We start from the raw sequence: 6,000 nt of genomic DNA on the forward strand, positions 1-6,000 counted from the left end.
CGATTGCGCTCCAGCCGAAGATGAGGTTTCCGCGACCGACCGGAAAGGAATGATCTATTTCATTGCGCCACTGAAATGGAAGGGTGAAGGAAAAAACACACATGTGGCAGCGGTTAATAGCAAATTGCATTGGATTTAGTCATTGACCTTTTTTTCTCAAAAGGAGGCGACATCTGGGAAAAAAAGGTGGCGGCAAAGATACGGCAGTCTTGGGACAGATGGGTCGACTCTTGGGATCTGTAGAAGTTTGGCCGTTTGCACGCCCTGAGACTTTCTGCCAAAAAGAAAAGGAAACTTCTGCAGATGATGGTGGATTCCCGCGCCATCTCATCACACTGGATTGCATGGATTTTTCAAGAAAGACTTCAAGCCTTCCTTTGGCTACTGGATCTTTGGTGACAAGATTGGCGCTTCTACAGATGATATCTTGAGTCATTTGAATGGCGAAGTCCATGGAAAGGAAACTGAAGTTGGACAAAATTAACCTTCTTTTCCCCAAAGGAAAAGTGGGTGTGGCGTGTCATTCCTGGGGACCAAGCTGTGTTTGGAAGGCGAAATGAAGGGAAAGATAGCCCGGCATTGTCGAGGTGACATGTGCGAGATGCTAGGAAGCCCAAAATGCTTTTTTGGTGTCAAACAGGAAGCTGTACTGCCATGGATGGGCTAGGTCAAAGTGGCAACGATGAAGAGGATCCTGGGAAAGAGTTCCAGAGAAAGCAAGGCTGAGGAGAGAAAAAGAGGATGCACTCCCCGTCGGGGAATCGAAACCCGGTCTCCCGCGTGACAGGCGGGGATACTCACCACTATACTAACGAGGAAGAAGCTGACCGCCACGCCGATTGCGCTCCAGCCGAAGATGTGGTTTCCGCGACCGACCGGAAAGGAATGATCTATTTCATTGCGCCACTGAAATGGAAGGGTGAAGGAAAAAACACACATGTGGCAGCGGTTAATAGCAAATTGCATTGGATTTAGTCATTGACCTTTTTTTCTCAAAAGGAGGCGACATCTGGGAAAAAAAGGTGGCGGCAAAGATACGGCAGTCTTGGGACAGATGGGTCGACTCTTGGGATCTGTAAAAGTTTGGCCGTTTGCACGCCCTGAGACTTTCTGCCAAAAAGAAAAGGAAACTTCTGCAGATGATGGTGGATTCCCGTGCCATCTCATCACACTGGATTGCATGGATTTTTCAAGAAAGACTTCAAGCCTTCCTTTGGCTACTGGATCTTTGGTGACAAGATTGGCGCTTCTACAGATGATATCTTAAGTCATTTGAATGGCGAAGTCCATGGAAAGGAAACTGAAGTTGGACAAAATTAACCTTCTTTTCCCCAAAGGAAAAGTGGGTGTGGCGTGTCATTCCTGGGGACCAAGCTGTGTTTGGAAGGCGAAATGAAGGGAAAGATAGCCCGGCATTGTCGAGGTGACATGTGCGAGATGCTAGGAAGCCCGAAATGCTTTTTTGGTGTCAAACAGGAAGCTGTACTGCCATGGATGGGCTAGGTCAAAGTGGCAACGATGAAGAGGATCCTGGGAAAGAGTTCCAGAGAAAGCAAGGCTGAGGAGAGAAAAAGAGGAAGCACTCCCCGTCGGGGAATCGAACCCCGGTCTCCCGCGTGACAGGCGGGGATACTCACCACTATACTAACGAGGAAAAAGCTGACCGCCGTGCCGATTGCGCTCCAGCCAAAGATGAGGTTTCTGCGACCGACCGGAAAGGAATGGTCTATTTCATTGCGCCACTGAAATGGAAGGGTGAAGGAAAAAACACACATGTGGCAGCGGTTAATAGCAAATTGCATTGGATTTAGTCATTGACCTTTTTTTCTCAAAAGGAGGCGACATCTGGGAAAAAAAGGTGGCGGCAAAGATACGGCAGTCTTGGGACAGATGGGTCGACTCTTGGGATCTGTAGAAGTTTGGCCGTTTGCACGCCCTGAGACTTTCTGCCAAAAAGAAAAGGAAACTTCTGCAGATGATGGTGGATTCCCGTGCCATCTCATCACACTGGATTGCATGGATTTTTCAAGAAAGACTTCAAGCCTTCCTTTGGCTACTGGATCTTTGGTGACAAGATTGGCGCTTCTACAGATGATATCTTGAGTCATTTGAATGGCGAAGTCCATGGAAAGGAAACTGAAGTTGGACAAAATTAACCTTCTTTTCCCCAAAGGAAAAGTGGGTGTGGCGTGTCATTCCTGGGGACCAAGCTGTGTTTGGAAGGCGAAATGAAGGGAAAGATAGCCCGGCATTGTCGAGGTGACATGTGCGAGATGCTAGGAAGCCCGAAATGCTTTTTTGGTGTCAAACAGGAAGCTGTACTGCCATGGATGGGCTAGGTCAAAGTGGCAACGATGAAGAGGATCCTGGGAAAGAGTTCCAGAGAAAGCAAGGCTGAGGAGAGAAAAAGAGGAAGCACTCCCCGTCGGGGAATCGAACCCCGGTCTCCCGCGTGACAGGCGGGGATACTCACCACTATACTAACGAGGAAAAAGCTGACCGCCATGCCGATTGCGCTCCAGCCAAAGATGAGGTTTCCGCGACCGACCGGAAAGGAATGATCTATTTCATTGCGCCACTGAAATGGAAGGGTGAAGGAAAAAACACACATGTGGCAGCGGTTAATAGCAAATTGCATTGGATTTAGTCATTGACCTTTTTTTCTCAAAAGGAGGCGACATCTGGGAAAAAAAGGTGGCGGCAAAGATACGGCAGTCTTGGGACAGATGGGTCGACTCTTGGGATTTGTAGAAGTTTGGCCGTTTGCACGCCCTGAGACTTTCTGCCAAAAAGAAAAGGAAACTTCTGCAGATGATGGTGGATTCCCGTGCCATCTCATCACACTGGATTGCATGGATTTTTCAAGAAAGACTTCAAGCCTTCCTTTGGCTACTGGATCTTTGGTGACAAGATTGGCGCTTCTACAGATGATATCTTGAGTCATTTGAATGGCGAAGTCCATGGAAAGGAAACTGAAGTTGGACAAAATTAACCTTCTTTTCCCCAAAGGAAAAGTGGGTGTGGCGTGTCATTCCTGGGGACCAAGCTGTGTTTGGAAGGCGAAATGAAGGGAAAGATAGCCCGGCATTGTCGAGGTGACATGTGCGAGATGCTAGGAAGCCCGAAATGCTTTTTTGGTGTCAAACAGGAAGCTGTACTGCCATGGATGGGCTAGGTCAAAGTGGCAACGATGAAGAGGATCCTGGGAAAGAGTTCCAGAGAAAGCAAGGCTGAGGAGAGAAAAAGAGGAAGCACTCCCCGTCGGGGAATCGAACCCCGGTCTCCCGCGTGACAGGCGGGGATACTCACCACTATACTAACGAGGAAGAAGGTGACGGCCGCGCCGATTGCGCTCCAGCTGAAGATGAGGTTTCCGCGACCGACCGGAAAGGAATGATCTATTTCATTGCGCCACTGAAATGGAAGGGTGAAGGAAAAAACACACATGTGGCAGCGGTTAATAGCAAATTGCATTGGATTTAGTCATTGACCTTTTTTTCTCAAAAGGAGGCGACATCTGGGAAAAAAAGGTGGCGGCAAAGATACAGCAGTCTTGGGACAGATGGGTCGACTCTTGGGATCTGTAGAAGTTTGGCCGTTTGCACGCCCTGAGACTTTCTGCCAAAAAGAAAAGGAAACTTCTGCAGATGATGGTGGATTCCCGTGCCATCTCATCACACTGGATTGCATGGATTTTTCAAGAAAGACTTCAAGCCTTCCTTTGGCTACTGGATCTTTGGTGACAAGATTGGCGCTTCTACAGATGATATCTTAAGTCATTTGAATGGCGTAGTCCATGGAAAAGAAACTGAAGTTGGACAAAATTAACCTTCTTTTCCCCAAAGGAAAAGTGGGTGTGGCGTGTCATTCCTAGGGACCAAGCTGTGTTTGGAAGGCGAAATGAAGGGAAAGATAGCCCGGCATTGTCGAGGTGACATGTGCGAGATGCTAGGAAGCCCAAAATGCTTTTTTGGTGTCAAACAGGAAGCTATACTGCCATGGATGGGCTAGGTCAAAGTGGCAACGATGAAGAGGATCCTGGGAAAGAGTTCCAGAGAAAGCAAGGCTGAGGAGAGAAAAAGAGGAAGCACTCCCCGTTGGGGAATCGAACCCCGGTCTCCCGCGTGACAGGCGGGGATACTCACCACTATACTAACGAGGAAGAAGCTGACCGCTGTGCCGATTGCGCTCCAGCCGAAGATGAGGTTTCCGCGACCGACCGGAAAGAAAATGATCTATTTCATTGCGCCACTGAAATGGAAGGGTGAAGGAAAAAACACACATGTGGCAGCGGTTAATAGCAAGTTGCATTGGATTTAGTCATTGACCTTTTTTTCTCAAAAGGAGGCGACATCTGGGAAAAAAAGGTGGCGGCAAAGATACGGCAGTCTTGGGACAGATGGGTCGACTCTTGGGATCTGTAGAAGTTTGGCCGTTTGCACGCCCTGAGACTTTCTGCCAAAAAGAAAAGGAAACTTCTGCAGATGATGGTGGATTCCCGCGCCATCTCATCACACTGGATTGCATGGATTTTTCAAGAAAGACTTCAAGCCTTCCTTTGGCTACTGGATCTTTGGTGACAAGATTGGCGCTTCTACAGATGATATCTTGAGTCATTTGAATGGCGAAGTCCATGGAAAGGAAACTGAAGTTGGACAAAATTAACCTTCTTTTCCCCAAAGGAAAAGTGGGTGTGGCGTGTCATTCCTGGGGACCAAGCTGTGTTTGTAAAGGCGAAATGAAGGGAAAGATAGCCCGGCATTGTCGAGGTGACATGTGCGAGATGCTAGGAAGCCCGAAATGCTTTTTTGGTGTCAAACAGGAAGCTGTACTGCCATGGATGGGCTAGGTCAAAGTGGCAACGATGAAGAGGATCCTGGGAAAGAGTTCCAGAGAAAGCAAGGCTGAGGAGAGAAAAAGAGGAAGCACTCCCCGTCGGGGAATCGAACCCCGGTCTCCCGCGTGACAGGTGGGGATACTCACCACTATACTAACGAGGAAGAAGCTGACCGCCACGCCGATTGCGCTCCAGCCGAAGATGAGGTTTCCGCGACCGACCGGAAAGGAATGATCTATTTCATTGCGCCACTGAAATGGAAGGGTGAAGGAAAAAACACACATGTGGCAGCGGTTAATAGCAAATTGCATTGGATTTAGTCATTGACCTTTTTTTCTCAAAAGGAGGCGACATCTGGGAAAAAAAGGTGGCGGCAAAGATACGGCAGTCTTGGGACAGATGGGTCGACTCTTGGGATCTGTAAAAGTTTCGCCGTTTGCACGCCCTGAGACTTTCTGCCAAAAAGAAAAGGAAACTTCTGCAGATGATGGTGGATTCCCGTGCCATCTCATCACACTGGATTGCATGGATTTTTCAAGAAAGACTTCAAGCCTTCCTTTGGCTACTGGATCTTTGGTGACAAGATTGGCGCTTCTACAGATGATATCTTGAGTCATTTGAATGGCGAAGTCCATGGAAAGGAAACTGAAGTTGGACAAAATTAACCTTCTTTTCCCCAAAGGAAAAGTGGGTGTGGCGTGTCATTCCTGGGGACCAAGCTGTGTTTGGAAGGCGAAATGAAGGGAAAGATAGCCCGGCATTGTCGAGGTGACATGTGCGAGATGCTAGGAAGCCCGAAATGCTTTTTTGGTGTCAAACAGGAAGCTGTACTGCCATGGATGGGCTAGGTCAAAGTGGCAACGATGAAGAGGATCCTGGGAAAGAGTTCCAGAGAAAGCAAGGCTGAGGAGAGAAAAAGAGGAAGCATTCCCCGTCGGGGAATCGAACCCCGGTCTCCCGCGTGACAGGCGGGGATACTCACCACTATACTAACGAGGAAAAAGCTGACCGCCGTGCCGATTGCGCTCCAGCCAAAGATGAGGTTTCCGCGACCGACCGGAAAGGAATGATCTATTTCATTGCGCCACTGAAATGGAAGGGTGAAGGAAAAAACACACATGTGGCAGCGGTTAATAGCAAATTGCATTGGATTTAGTCATTGA

At 48.5% G+C, this 6,000-nt stretch overlaps 4 non-coding genes across 4 annotated transcripts; all 4 read right to left on the reverse strand.

Moving 5' to 3' along the window:
* Nucleotides 1-1,582: 1,582 nt before the first annotated feature.
* TRNAD-GUC (transfer RNA aspartic acid (anticodon GUC)) lies at nt 1,583-1,654 on the reverse strand. The gene has a single exon. It is a non-coding gene; the product is annotated as a tRNA-Asp (tRNA).
* Nucleotides 1,655-2,418: 764 nt separating this feature from the next.
* TRNAD-GUC (transfer RNA aspartic acid (anticodon GUC)) lies at nt 2,419-2,490 on the reverse strand. Its single transcript has one exon. It is a non-coding gene; the product is annotated as a tRNA-Asp (tRNA).
* Nucleotides 2,491-3,254: 764 nt separating this feature from the next.
* TRNAD-GUC (transfer RNA aspartic acid (anticodon GUC)) lies at nt 3,255-3,326 on the reverse strand. Its single transcript has one exon. It is a non-coding gene; the product is annotated as a tRNA-Asp (tRNA).
* Nucleotides 3,327-5,764: 2,438 nt separating this feature from the next.
* TRNAD-GUC (transfer RNA aspartic acid (anticodon GUC)) lies at nt 5,765-5,836 on the reverse strand. The gene has a single exon. It is a non-coding gene; the product is annotated as a tRNA-Asp (tRNA).
* Nucleotides 5,837-6,000: the final 164 nt, after the last annotated feature.

This window comes from Leptodactylus fuscus, chromosome 7 (genome assembly GCF_031893055.1).
Source record: "Leptodactylus fuscus isolate aLepFus1 chromosome 7, aLepFus1.hap2, whole genome shotgun sequence".
Lineage (NCBI taxonomy): Eukaryota > Metazoa > Chordata > Amphibia > Anura > Leptodactylidae > Leptodactylus > Leptodactylus fuscus.